The following is a 15,626-nucleotide window of genomic DNA, read 5'->3' as shown; positions in this document are numbered from 1 at the left end:
AGCGCTAGAATGCAGCTAGTGTAGCTCCCTGCATATACAAACCCCGTTTCCATATGAGTTGGGAAATTGTGTTAGATGTAAATATAAACGGAATACAATGATTTGCAAATCCTTTTCAACCCATATTCAATTGAATGCACTACAAAAACAAGATATTTGATGTTCAAACTCATAAACTTTTTTTTTTTTTTGCAAATAATAATTAACTTAGAATTAAGTTGTTCAACAGTCCGGGGGTCTCCGTTGTGGTATTTTAGGCTTCATAATGCGCCACACATTTTCAATGGGAGACAGGTCTGGACTACAGGCAGGCCAGTCTAGTACCCGCACTCTTTTACTATGAAGCCACGTTGATGTAACACGTGGCTTGGCATTGTCTTCAGAATCAGAATCGTTTTATTGCCATTGTTTGAGAACGGGTTCACAAACTAGGAATTTTTCTTGGTGCAAACGTGCGACATAAAACACATATAACACATATTTGGTATAAAAAAGAGCTGTGACTGAGCTATCAGATAGACTTAGAAGGAATCCAAGGAGCTGCTGTTAGGAGTTATTGTTCATTTGCCTGATGGCCGAGGGGAAAAACTGTTCAGGTGGCGGGAGGTGTGGGTCTGGATGGAGCGTAGTCTCCTGCCTGAGGGGAGAATAGCGTGTGTCCAGGGTGAGAAGAGTCAGCTGCTGAAATAAGCAGGGGCGTCCATGGTAACGTTGCTTGGATGGCAACATATGTTGCTCCAAAACCTGTATGTATCTTTCAGCATTAATGGCGCCTTCACAGATGTGTAAGTTACCCATGTCTTGGGCACTAATACACCCCCATACCATCACAGATGCTGCCTTTTCAACTTTGCGCCTATAACAATCCGGAAGGTTCTTTTCCTCTTTGGTCCGGAGGACACGACGTCCACACTTTAAAAAAACAATTTGAAATGTGGACTCGTCAGACCACAGAACACTTTTCCACTTTGTATCAGTCCATCTTAGATGAGCTCAGGCCCAGCGAAGCCGACGGCGTTTCTGGGTGTTGTTGATAAACGGTTTTCGCCTTGCATAGGAGAGTTTTAACTTGCACTTACAGATGTAGCAAAACTCTCACTTACAGATGTAGCGACCAACTGTAGTTACTGACAGTAGGTTTCTGAAGTGTTCCTTAGCCCAGTGATACAGTCTGGTGTGCCGTGGGAGATTATGTAATTTCACCTAATTGGGTTAAAAATTGGTACATTTTAAGTCTATTTTGTACTTCTATTTGTGCCCTTGGATCCTTTCTATCCTTATCCTTTCCATCCTTTGTAACTGAGCTACTGTGTGGAAAAATTTCCCTTGTGGATCATTAAAGTTTGTCTAAATCTAAAAATATTTTTTGCAAACCAGTAATTAGAATCTGCAAATAATGTGCCGTTGTTGAGTGTCGGTGCTGTCTAGAGCTCGGCAGACTAACCGTGTTATACTCTTCCATATCAGTAGGTGGCAGCAGGTAGCTAATTGCGCTGTAGATGTCGGGAACATAGTTTGTCGTGATCACAATGTGTAACCGATAGCGGGAAGCAGTGTGCAGGTAAAAAGGTATCTAACGCTTAAATAAAAAAGAAACAAAAGTTGAATGCCCCTAAGAAAAGGCATTGGAGGTTAGGGAAGGCTATGCAGAACGAAACTAAAACTGAACTGGCTACAAAGTAAACAAAGACAGAATGCTGGACGACAGCAAAGACTTACTGCGTGTGGAGCAGAGACGTACATGACATGACAATCAACAATGTCCGCACAACTAAAACGGTCTTAATTGCGAAAACAAAGCAGGTGCGGGGAATAGCACTCAAAGGAAAGCATGAAGCTGCTACAGGGAAACACCAACAAAACAGGAAGGTCCACCAAAATAACAGCGCAAGGCAGGAACTTAAGCACTACACACTGGAAAACAACAACAAACTCAAAATAACGCACGACAACCTGGTGGAGTTTCATTTTTTAACCTTGTCTGCTGGTGGTGTGCCTCCGTATTTTTTTATTTTAAAAATGTGCCTTGGCTCAAACAAGGTTGAAAAACACTGCCTTAGCCCATGTGGTGATATCCTTTACACACTGATGTCGCTTGTTGATGCAGTACAGCCTGAGGGATCGAAGGTCACGGGCTTAGCTGCTTACGTGCAGTGATTTCTCCAGATTCTCTGAACCCTTTGATGATATTACGGACCGTAGATGGTGAAATCCCTAAATTCCTTGCAATAGCTGGTTGAGAAAGGTTTTTCTTAAACTGTTCAACAATTTGCTCACGCATTTGTTGACAAAGTGGTGACCCTCGCCCCATCCTTGTTTGTGAATGACCGAGCATTTCATGGAATCTACTTTCATATCCAATCATGGCACCCACCTGTTCCCAATTTGCCTGTTCACCTGTGGGATGTTCCAAATAAGTGTTTGATGAGCATTCCTCAACTTTATCAGTATTTATTGCCACCTTTCCCAACTTCTTTGTCATGTGTTGCTGGCATCAAATTCTAAAGTTAATGATTATTTGCACAAAAAAAAATGTTTATCAGTTTGAACATCAAATATGTTGTCTTTGTAGCATATTCAACTGAATATGGGTTGAAAATGATTTTGCAAATCATTGTATTCCGTTTATATTTACATCTAACACAATTTCCCAACTCATATGGAAACGGGGTTTGTATAATATAATACTAATAAAGTACCAAAATGAAGCGTCTGTTGCTCGCCTGCCTTCCCTATTATTTTGTCCCTGCTTTTGTTTCCCCGCTTCTATGTTAGCTACCTCTCTTTATTTATAATGTATATTTTCTGCTGCATCTACTCTCTATTTTATGCTGCAGCTGTTACATATACTGTAATATTGTACATGGTGATTGTTATATACTGTATATATTATATAGAAATATAACATAATATAATAATATATCAGTATATATCATATACTGTGTATATATAATGCGTAAATATTACATATATGTTATAGTTCAAGTTAAAGTTAAAGTACCAATGATTGTCACACACACACTAAATGTGGTGAAATTTGTCCTCTGCATTTGACCCATCCCCTTGTTCACCCCCTGGGAGGTGAGGGGAGCAGTGAGCAGCAGCGGTGGCTGCGCTCAGGAATAATTTTTGGTGATTCAACCCCCAATTCCAACCCTTGATGCTGAGTGCCAAGCAGGGAGGTAATGGGTCCCATTTTTATAGTCTTTGGTATGACTCGGCCGGGGTTTGAACTCACGACCTACCGATCTCAGGGCGGACACTCCAACCACAATATTATATTGCTACTATGGTACATTTTAGTCTACTTTATACCTGCATTATCCTTTCCATCCTTTGTAACTTAGCTACTGTGTGGAACAATTTCCCTTCTAAGTCTAAGTTTCTCCTCCTCAGTGCTTCCTTCCCGGGGGTCAAAAAGGTTATGAACCCCTGATGTAGACCACAAGGAGTGCTTTAAATGTAGATTCAAATCATTATAGCTCCCCTTTAAATGTTGTAGAATAAAAGGGTATTTTTACAGCATTTTGTTGTAAGGTTAAGAGTCTTGTTTACAGTAGTTTACTGTGAAATAATACTGGTTAATGCTGATTTTTTACAGTGCAATCAGGACATGGAAAATTTACTTTTTTCCCCCGCATGAATAGTTTTGCCTTTATAGCAGATGTCCTTCCTGAGCCGGGAATCAAACCCATGCACCATGAAATGCAGAAGCATGCAGCGTCACACCAGCATATGACCACTGCTGCATCATCTGACCAACACATGGCCCAGGGAGCAACGCCATCAAAAGTCATTTGTGCGAAGACGTAAATTAACCCTTAAAAACGTTTCTTCCACCGTGGGCCTCGTGGGGTTAAAGTCGGCGCATCACCTTGAGGCGCTCCACGCCGCCCATCACAAGCGGCCCGTTATCCCGCCCTTTAACGCCTGAGGCGCCTCACTTGATCAACATGTGCTCTTTCCTTACAAGAATTCAAACTTTTCAGCAGCTGCAAAGCGGATAAATTCACTAAATCCAACATGACCCCTGTTCCACGCCAGGCCGTAGGAGGCCAAGGGCGTGACAAGAACATGTCCAATCAAGTACAGGTCCAGGCGGACTCTTACCAGTTGGATGTAGCCGAGTCGATCTGTGCGTCTCTTCCTCCGACAGTGTGCTCTTTGTTGCTTGTTTGGCGACGGTCTGTCCTCACTGAAACTCACAAGCGATGGCCGCCTTATATCACGTCCATGTGATGTCACAGCTCATTTGGATAAACAACAAAACTTGTACGCTTCTTTTCCAGAAAGTCCCCGTCAAAATGTTTTTGTTCGCTGGTATTCTGGCTGCTCGTTTCTTTTTATGATCGTGCCTCTGTGCTCTTGGCCGCATTTACTTAAGTCCAAATAAACGTCATCATATTGGATAATGATCTTTAGCTTTGTGCATCCTTTAAAGTGTGGCGGCTTTCATCCACTTTTTATGACACAATTCCATTATGCACACTACATTGTTGGCTATTTCTAAGTCAATAACGCAACAGTGTCAATACCATCTTGTGGTGTACCCAGTGGTGTGCAAGACCTTCTCTAAATCATATAAATTCGATTCTATAAATTCTAAAAATCATGATCATAAATTGATAAAAATTATTTTTATTTTTTTATTTACTTTTCATAAATATAGAAAAGTATTCATCATATTCTCTTCATGTCATATTAGGCTCCAGTGTTGCTTTTTTTAAGTTAGAACTTTTTATCCAATGAATTCTGCCGGAGGCCTTCTGAACCAACATTAGCGGATCGAACAGAGGACATTCAGTTAACAGACAGTTGCGATAATGTATCCAAGTATCCAATCGCAAGTTGTGATTTACGAAAAGCAGAAAGTGGCACTGGAGCCATACCCGGCCAGCGGAGAAATCAGGGGTACTCACTTTTTTAACCAACAAAGAAGCAGAGCAAAACGTTGATTAGGTGGCAGATATATATATTTGCAAGGGCATTTTCAAGAAGGCTCCAGTGTTGCTTTTTTTAAGTTAGAGCTTTTATCCAATCAAAATTCAGCTAGCTAGTTGCCAGCGCTGTGTGAATTCTGCCGGAGGCCTTCTGAACCAACATTAGCGGCGGCTGTGCAGTTTATCGAACGGATGACATTCGGTTAACAGACAGTTGCGATAAAGTATCCAAGTATCCAATCACAAGTTGTGATTTACGAAAAGCATGACTGTATTATGCTGTTAGTATATATTTGTACCATGAATTGATTAACGTGGACCCCGACTTAAACAAGTTGAAAAACATATTCGGGTGTTACCATTTAGTGGTCAATTGTACGGAATATGTACTGTACTGTGCAATCTACTAATAAAAGTTTCAACCAATCAATCAATGGCACTGAAGCCATACCCGGCCAGGGGAGAAATCAGCGGCACTCACTTTCTTAACCAACAAAGAGGCAGAGCAAAACCTTGATTAGGTGGCTGATATATATATTTGCAAGGGCATTTTCAAGAAGGATATTCAAAGAGAAACTAGATCTTGGGAAACGAGGTCCCCGGAATCGAGTTAAGTTGTGCTGCCGGTGAAATGGTTTGCCTGCCACTACCACTCGAATGACCAACTACGAGCGGTACCAATGGCTTATACGGCATCAAATGGCTGTTACAAATTGTGAGTTCAAATATATTTTTTCACATTCAATCTTTTTTACAATTATTTTTGTTTTGACAGTACCATGTACAGTTGATTGATTTTTAAATGTGCCAAAAAATAGCCCGTTTTGTACCCTGGGGACAAATTGAGGTGATTCAATGCCCAGTAGTGCGCAAGTGTGTTTCTGTATAGTATTTTTCAAGCCATGGTCATGTGGCAAGAAAAAATATGGTATTTTGAGAGGTATTTTTTTAAGTAGGACTAAGTCGGACATCACTGAAGGCCTAGGTGGGAAATGCACGGCCCGCCACTGGGTGTAACCCAGGGGTCAATACCGGGACCAAAAATTGTTCAATCTCTATATAACAAAATGTGTAAAGTTACAGAGGATTTAAAGTGATTATTTTCCTACATTTCAAACACTTCCTGGTGGTCTACATGACATGTGATGGTGGTCCTTTGATCAAAATGTTGCTTAGATGATGTTTGACAGCTGCAATCGCCTCGTTGTCCTCATGGAAACTTTCTGGCGAGCTTGGCAGTCAGATGTTGTGAATGTTCGCTATTTCCTGTTTGGAAACAGAAAATGTTGAATATATATCTCCAAAACGCGCTGCTCCGTCCTGCCAGCGCTCAAAAAATAAAAATCTCACAAAGCTAGCACACACATGCTAGCAAGCTACCATGAATTGATTAACGTGGACCCCGACTTAAACAAGTTGAAAAACTTATTCGGGTGTTACCATTTAGTGGTCAATTGTACGGAATATGTACTGTACTGTGCAATCTACTAATAAAAGTCTCAATCAATCAATCAATCAAAAGCTACGGAGTTTGCGGTCAATGTTTTTTTTAGGGTGGCTGAAGACTGGATTCTTGGGGCTAGCGATTCGATTAGATTGAAAACGATTCTCGATTTAAAATCAATACTTTTGTTTTGGATGATAATACAAATTTGGGTATCAATCTGATACCAACATACCAGCGTCATACATTGGTCATATTTATAAGACCTCATGTGTCCAGGCACGTATTTACCATTTTCAAGCCCCGTTCTGACTGTTTTGTGGCCGGTCTTATTTATGTGTCTCCACTTTGACTGTATCTTCACTCCATCAGCTATGTTGTAGTTTTCTTTAACCCTGCCTCAAACAATTTTATGTCCAATGTTTGATTTTGGCTGGATGGCCATATAACTTGGTATTTTAACTGCTTTTTATCTAACCAAATTGTTCTAAGATAATTTGTATTTGCTTTTTCAATGTGTATTTTACCTCTGTTTTAAATGTTGTTTTTTAGTCTGTCCTTTGTCTGTATTTCTTTGTGGTGTACAGCTTTTTGTTCTTCAACTGTGGTTGTTTTTAAAGGGCTTCATAAATTAAGTTAGTATGGTATAGTTTGGTATGGTGAAACATGCTAACTGATAGAATTGTTTACGTTTGCTTGCTAGCTAACCTTTTTTAGCTAATTTTGTAACCGTTTACCCAAGAGCAGTGGTTCTTAACCTTGTTGGACGTACCGAATGCCACCAGTTTCATATGCGCATTCACCGAACCCTTCTTCAGTAAAAAATATATATATATTTTTTTTCAAATTCAAGACAAAGTTATATGTTTTTTTTACCTGTTCACAAAATAAACCATGCATGAACATCACCTTGTTCAAAGAACAAAACCAACACAATGCATGAACTCACAACAATTTACACACCTGCAAATCAGTGTGACTTCTGCTGTTGCCGTATCCATAATACGCCGATATGGAGAAGTTTTTATTTACACAATGAGTCACGTGTGTCCCGACATCCGCGGCGGAGAGTCCGCCGAACCCCTGAGGCCGACTCACCGAACCCCTAGGGTTCGATCGAACCCAGGTTAAGAACCACTGCCCTAGAGTCATATAACTTGGTATGTGACACTTGTTAACTGCTAGCATGCTATTGTTAGCATGCTGGCATGCTATTGTTAGCATGCTAGAATACTAACATTAACATGCTAACTTTTTACCTAACTTTAGGTTTCTTTCTCTAATTACACAGTCATACACCTTACAGTCATATAACTTGGTATGTGACACATGCTAACTGGTAGCATGCTAACGTTAGCTTGCTAGCATGTTAACCTCATGAGATGAATTTGCAACCGTTAACTCCACAGTCATATAACTTGGCACGTGACACTTGTTAACTGTTAGCATGCAAACATTAGCATGCTAGCAAGCTAATATTAGCACACTAACTTTTTTTTGCTTATTTTTATATTTTTTTTCTACTTCCGCAGCCATACACCTTACAGCCATATTACTTGATACGTAAGGCATGCTAACTGTTAGCATGCCATTGGGAGCAAACATGCTAAGTGTTAGCATTATAATGTGTGAATGCTATTTTTTTAGGCTAGCTCTGTAGCTCATTTTGTACAGTAACACATAAAAGTCACTGATTCAGACACTCGGCACCATCTTAAAAGTACGGCGGCTTCCGACGACCCCCGGCCAGAGGTCCAGGGCACAGATAGCAGGACCGTCAAAATTTCCACGGGAATTTTCTAGTTATATAATTATTAGTGCATTTCCCAGAGGTTAAGACTCCCCCTGTCTTTAAAAACTAGTGACGCCGCTGTTTCTAACTTCAATGTAGGGTCTTTGAACACACCACAATCATGGGCGATGAAATACCAAAATAAATGTCATCTTTACCTTGTTGCTTCTGTGTGTGAATACTTGAAGGTGAACTTTGATGGCGTTATGACGTCTGTGTCTACCCAGGTGGAGCCAACCAATTTTGTATTTTTGATAGGTAATCTTTGACTTTTAAAATTCTTATTGAACTTGTACTACCTTTTATGACATTGTTTTTTTATAACGCACATATTTATGAAAATAAGTATCTTCATCCCCCTTCCCCTGATGCTTGGGGCCCTGGTACAACAACCCCACTAAGTAGGAGCTATGCCTGAGTTTATTCTGCCGTGTTTGCATACCAGAGTCATTCTAGCATGCTTCATGCTGCTTTTCCAAGAGTTTGGGAAAAGGTTTGTGTCTGGCACAGCAGATTGTAGTCGCTCTGGTTGGTCCAGGCGTGCGTGGGAAGTCGTTTGCAAAATAGCATCGACCCTTTTGTTTTTGTTCCTATGGTAACTTCCCAAACCGGACACACACTTGGGATAATAAAACTAAAGTGCTCGTTCGGAAGCCAGGAATTAGAGGATGATGGGAGCACACCCAGTTGCAAGGTACATGGGTCTTAAAGTCTGAGGCTGCATGAGTGCTACCGGGACTAGAGAAAAGTGGTTCATTTAGGGAAACATGAATATCAACATGTACTGTAACGTTCTGAAAGAGCATGATGCCATCCTTTGGGAAACTGCTGAGGAAGGTGATGGACTTTATAACGGTGAAATTCTATGGTTGCGGTGCTGATTTTATATACGGTAAAATGTAATAAAGTAAAGCAAATTATATTTATATAGCGCTTTCCTCTAGAGACTCAAAGCGCTTTACATAGTGAAGCCCATTATTTACACCTTTGGGCTACATTTAAAACAGTGTGGGTGACACTGGGAGCAGGTGGGTAAAGTTTTATTGCCCAAGGACACAACTGCAGAAGCGGAAGCAGGGATCGAACCTGGAACCCTCAAGTTGCTGGCACGGCCGCTCTACCGCCCAATAATAAAAAAACAATGAAAAACTAAACATGAGTAATAATAATAACACCCCTGTTTTCGCCTATGCACACTAAATTACGTCTAAGTGAGTGTATGGCACACTCACTAGCCATATTGACACTACATTGATTATGTTAGTGTTTTATAATCTACTGGATTTTTTTATAAAAAAGTCTACATTTGGCCTGCAAATAGAATTTATAATTTGCAAATATATACAGTATAAACTTATTATACAAACCCCAAAACCAGTGAAGATGGCACGTTGTGTAATTCGTAAATAAAAACAGAATACAATGATTTGCAAATCCTTTTCAACTTATATTCAATTGAATAGACTGCAAAGACAAGATACTTAATGTTCGAACTGAGTAACTTTTTTTTTTTTTTTTTTGCAAATAATCATTAACTTAGAATTAAATGGCAGCAACACATTGCAAAAAAGTTGGCACAGGGGCATTTATACCACTGTGTTACATGGCCTTTCCTTTTAACAACACTTAGTAAACTGAGGAGACACATTTTTGCAGCTTTTCAGGTGCAATTATTTCCCATTCTTGCTTGATGTACAGCTTAAGTTGTTCAACAGTCCGGGGTCTCCGTTGTCGTATTTTAGGCTTCATATTGCGCCACACATTAATGGGGGACAGGTCTGGACTACAGGCAGGCCAGTCTAGTACCCGCACTCTTTTACTATGAAGCCACGCGTGGCTTGGCATATTCTTGCTGAAATAAGCAGGGGCGCCCATGACAACGTTGCTTGGAGGGTAACATATGTTACTACAAAACCTGTATGTACCTTTCAGCATTAATGGTGCCTTCGCAGATGTGTAAGTTACCCATGCTTAGGGCACTAATACACCCCCATACCATCACTGATGCTGGCTTTTGAACATTGCGCCTATAACAATCCGGATTGTTCTTTTCCTCTATGTTCCAGAGGACACGACATCCACAGTTTCCAAAAACAATTTGTAATGTGGACTCGTCAGACCACAGAACACTTTTCCACTTTGCATCAGTCCATCTTAGATGAGCTCGGGCCCAGCGAAGCCGCCAGTGTTTCTGGGTGTTGTTGATAAATGGCTTTCGCTTTGTATAGTAGTTTTAACTTACGGATGTAGCGACGAACTGTAGTTACTGACAGTGGTTTTCTGAAGTGTTCCTGAGCCCATGTGGTGATATCCTTGACACACTGATGTCGCTTTTTGATGCAGTACTGCCTAAGGGATCGAAGGTCCGTAATATTATTGCTTACATGCAGTGATTTCTCCACATTCTCTGAACCTTATAATGATGTTATGGACCGTAGAAATCCCTAAATTATTTGCAATAGCTCGTTGAGAAATGTTCTTAAACTGTTCGACAATTTGCTCACGCATTTGTTCAAAGTGGTGACCCTCGCCCATCCTTGTTTGTGAATGACTGAGCATTTCATGGAAGCTGCTTTTATACCCAATCATGGCACCCACCTGTTTGCAATTAGCCTGTTCACCTGTGGGATGTTCCAAACAAGTGTTTGATGAGCATTCCTCAACTTTCTCAGTCTTTTTTGCCACATGTTGCAGGCATCAAATTCCAAATGAGCTAACATTTAAGCATCTTGTCTTTGCAGTCTATTCAATTGAATATAAGTAGAAAAGGATTTTCAAATCATTGCATTTATTTTTTATGTATGATTTATACAACGTGCCAACTTCACTGGTTTTGGGTTTTGTATATAGCTGCTCAAAAATGAATATGAAATGTGTAACTTTGGCCAATGAGCCAAATAGTAAACAGGATGTGTTTGATTGCGTATTTGCCGCTGGCTGGATATCGGCAGTGGTCACTCAGCACGAAACAGACACAAAATTCCCCAGCAAAACATCTAACGGGTGAGTAAAATGTTAATTATTATATAACAGAGTCTGACAAATATCTTTGAAATTGATTGCCTGGTCACTTGTGACTCGCTAGACCAAGAATGTGTGCGTTTTCACAGGTTTTAATAAGTTTCTTAGTATTTATCACCGGGAAATGACATCACTGGAATCGTATAAAAGACCTGTATGATGACACTACAATTAGTCTTTGACATTTTACACACACACCTAGCGGTAGTTTATTAATAAATGATAAATGAGTTATACTTGTATAGCGCTTTTCTACCTTCAAGGTACTCAAAGCGCTTTGACAGTATTTCCACATTTACCCATTCACACACACATTCACACACTGATGGCGGGAGCTGCCATGCAAGGCGCTAACCAGCAGCCATCAGAGGCAAAGGGTGAAGTGTCTTGCCCAAGGACACAACAGACATGACTAGGAAGGTAGAGGGTGGGAATTGAACCCCAGTAACCAGCAACACTCCGATTGCTGGCACAGCCACTCTATCAACTTCGCCACGCCGTCCCTAAGGCATACACGCTTCAGTACACTTTGACCCATTACTACTGTTGACTCATTTTCAATGGATAGTAGATCTATACTATCTCTACACACTGTACACTGACTACTCTCAATTATACTCCTCACTTTTTTTTATAGGACTGTATACCCTTCAGAAAATATATACAAACAGTTGATATTATGCGGGATACTAAATAATCTCCCAACGAGGCGAAATATTTTCTAACCTAGGTCCTTTCGGTTTGGCGTTCAGCAATATTTTGAATATTTAAATTCTACCAAAAGTGCAACAACTTCACATATTTTCGAAAATTAGCGATCATCAATCTTCACTATGACGTCACTTTCGTCATTTGATTGACATTCGCGGCACCCGAGGATCTTGTGAGATGACGCTGGCTGCTGCGAGCTGGGTGTGAAGGGAAAAAAGACCGTCAGGAAGGCGAGAAACACAACCGTACCTTCCGTCAAAAGCCCAAAGACTGACCGCACAGTTCCTGTCTTCACAATAAAAGCGCTGCTCTATCCTGCCTACGCTAACAAAATAAGTCTCCGAAAGCTAGCGCAAACAAGCTAGCAAGCTACGGAGTTTGCCGCCAATGTATTTCTTGTAAAGTGTATAAAAACGAGTACGGAATCTGGACAAATAAGATGCCAAAAAGCAACCACTTTCACGTGTTAATGGACAGAAAGGAGGACCTTTTTTCTCCTCCATTTGAAAATGCGGACGTTATCAGCACTACTGTCTGATTCCAATCAATGGTAATACACCAATTTATATTCTTGCCTTCATGAAAGAAAGGAATCTATGTGTTAAACATGCTTGTATTATCATTAAAAAACTTGTAACTTGTTAACAAAAACGTCTTTTTCATAAACATCAATTGTGTATATGAACGAGGTAGATCCCCTCGACTTGTTCGGTTGAAAAGTAGCTCACCTGCAGAAAAAGTGTGGCCACCCCTGATCCAAAGCCTCAAAATGTTCAGATTGAGTCACAAAATGTGGCACGTTTACAAAACCACTCTGCAAAAAAAATCAACAGTGGGTAAAAAAAAACTGCATTGGAATTCCTTTTAAAGTATAAGTTATACATGCATCTGGGAGTCTGCCTAATGTTTTTTAAATTGATATATTCACTTTGATTCTTTGGATCTGCCAGCTTCCTCTTACCAATCATGTTTACTCCAATTTCCCGTCACGAATTTGATGGATTAAAAATACACCTTAACTGTGAAACCTATTTTTCTGTTTCTTTGTTTAACAAGCTTTCCAACAATAGTGACCTTTTTTAAATGTGGTCAATGATGTAGCGGCTGGCTACGGGGTGTTAGCCAATGACTTTGGCTGGGGGCGGGACTTCCGGGGAGAGATAGAGAAGTGACGTCACCAGGTTAAAACATTCATACTTTAATATTTATCACAGGAAAATTATACTTATATTCCTGAAATTGTTTTAACAAGACCTGTCTGATAATACTGGTTTCATTTAAATGAACGAATTCTTTATTCAACCATGTAGGTATGTGTGTAAAATGTAGTCATGTGGCTAATGCTACAGAGACCAAATGTTTGGGGGCGGATCTTACGATGTTTGCTACGCCAGCCAATGGCGGGGATGCTTGTAACTCCATTTTTTGCTCGTAACTTGAAGCCTAAAGATGAACCAAAAGACTGGGCTTATCTCAAAAGACTCTGAAGTTGAGGTCCTACTGTATTATTGTTCTCATATAGCATGTATTATGATGATAGTATATATTTGTACCATGAATTGATTACATGGACCCCGACTTAAACAAGTTGAAAAACTTATTCGGGTGTTACCATTTAGTGTTCAATTGTACGGAATATGTACTGAACTGTGCATTCTACTAATAAAAGTTTAAATCAATCAATACATTTCCCTCACAAGAGTGTTCTGGAAACAGTTTCGTATGCATACAAATATTTGATTCAGTGGTCACATTTTTGCAGCTTTCTTCCACGCTACACATCACATGGGCCTGCTAGACACGCACGGTCATAGGGGCAGGAGAGGCAGGAGCGTGTAACTTAAGTCATTCATTGATGTCATGCAAACAGGGAGGGGAGGCTAAAAGTTACATAACCTAGCTGTTAGGAATAAAGCTCTCCTGCCAAAGCACACTGATGACAACACGATGATGTAACAAACGCACATCATCAAAGTTGACGCACTGGCCAGACATTTTGCTCATGTTTATGGTAAGTTTCGAAGGATCCTGACGCCAACAGCTCCCTCCTTCCTTCCTTCCTTTTCCCAAAGGCTGCGGTGCATGCTCACAATCACTCAAATCCACAGTAGATCATGAAAAAGACACATTTATTTCCATAATTAACACATACAGTACATTAACATAAAAAGTGCATTATGCATTTAAACTACAGTAATGTACAGTACAAAAATTACTGCATATGTAAAGTATTAAAAAAAAGCATGGTTACGAAAAATAACACGTAACCTAGTGTGATCGTAGTTTTAAAACTGGATATGAGCGTAAAAGCTGAACAGCAGTAAGCCCAAAAAACTCCCTTGAGTATTTTTTGTCTCTCCCAAAATGTGCAAAACGATGTGACAGCATTTAAATACAAACATGATTGACATGAAGACTCCAGCGGTGCCTTGGTTTTTGTTAGCAATCCGTTCCAAAAGGTCTGGCGTAGACGGAATCGAACGAAACCCCAGCACTTTTCCTCGTTTGCAGTTTAACTTTTAAACATATTTGGCCCTAAATTAAGCATTTTCAGGCCTAAAAAAACTAAAAATATCAATACTAATAAAGTACTATCTATCTATCTATCTACTACAGTAGTATTGGCCACAGGATTAAATCAAAACGGGAAAATCAGAGTGCGCTGTTTAGTATTGTGGCCACTGATTGGCTCAGCCATGACTACATTTCTATACTGGATTAAAAGAGTATAAAATGTTATTAGTTGTCTAGAGAGCACTCATAATGTTAAACTTATTAAGGTCATATACAGTTCTAGCCATTACAAAAATATTTGATTTAAAATTCCTAATTTGCAGAAATGAATTTATCGCGTCCACTTAACAGCGATAAATGAGGAATTACTGTAATGCAAATCCAATTCTCCCACACCCAAAAATATATTAACAAAAAAACTTTACATAAATTATCATTTTAGTTGTACATGCAGTAAATATGCAAAATACAAAAAAAAATGAAATTGATAAACATTTAACTTCTACCTTTATTGAAGACCCTTAATGGCGAAGAGCTTCAAGATATGAGACGTTCGACATAATCAGAACGTATTCTGTTTGTTGAAAAGAGTGAAAAGCCTCTCTCCCATACTTTAAATTATTTCTTGAATTCAATATTGTTTGTTTCTCACTTTCTTTATCAAAGTGCTGGCACTTGCAACTTTCTTTGGCCCCATTTTGGCACTAAGTAAAAAAAAGAACACATTGGATTCTTTGTTTGGTGACTGCATGAAATGATACACGGTCAAACGGACTAGTTTGGGACGTGCAGCAATAAACGAGACACTGTAAATAATGCGGCATAAACTTTTGGCAAAAATGGAATCATACAAAGTGTGTGTGGGCGGTGGGGGGCTACAAAAACCAAGGGACCACTGTATTTTGTACAGTTTCAGTTTGATGAGACAGCCGTAGAGCTTTGGTCTTTCACATTTAAACATGACTTTCATGTTGGAAATCCTCAAGGATGACTTCTTTTTTGAGTTGTCAAAAAAAGACACATATACCGTATATATGACATGGAATCCTTGTTGTGTGTTGCATTAGACAGTTGCTTTGTGATTTCAAGCCAGATAGCTTGATTGCGCTCCCGTGATCACTGAGGGGAATGATGAGGTTGATAACATTACTTAAATGTTATTTTGGAAGATAGCTTGTTGTGTACCAAGTCAAGTACTGTATAC

General features: G+C 39.8%; 1 protein-coding gene across 2 annotated transcripts in view; it reads right to left on the bottom strand.

The window, feature by feature from the left end:
* The window catches only part of LOC133652489 (coronin-1C-A-like), an 81,528-nt gene extending 68,527 nt beyond the window's left edge, over positions 1–13,001 (bottom strand). The window contains exons 1-3 of one of the 2 annotated variants that reach the window (XM_062051291.1): positions 12,870–13,001; positions 12,637–12,722; positions 4,111–4,195 (exon numbers count right to left, since the gene is read on the bottom strand). The gene's annotated coding sequence lies outside the window, so the exon portion shown is untranslated. Of the gene's footprint in view, positions 1–4,110; positions 4,327–12,636; positions 12,723–12,869 lie in introns of those variants that run through there. The other variant, XM_062051292.1, reaches the window with a different exon arrangement.
* Between the last annotated feature and the right edge of the window lie 2,625 nt (positions 13,002–15,626).

The sequence above is a fragment of the Entelurus aequoreus genome, linkage group LG06, assembly GCF_033978785.1.
Source record: "Entelurus aequoreus isolate RoL-2023_Sb linkage group LG06, RoL_Eaeq_v1.1, whole genome shotgun sequence".
Classification (NCBI taxonomy): Eukaryota; Metazoa; Chordata; class Actinopteri; order Syngnathiformes; family Syngnathidae; genus Entelurus; species Entelurus aequoreus.
Note: the sequence above shows the minus strand (reverse complement) of the source record. Positions and strands in the feature narration are given on the sequence as shown.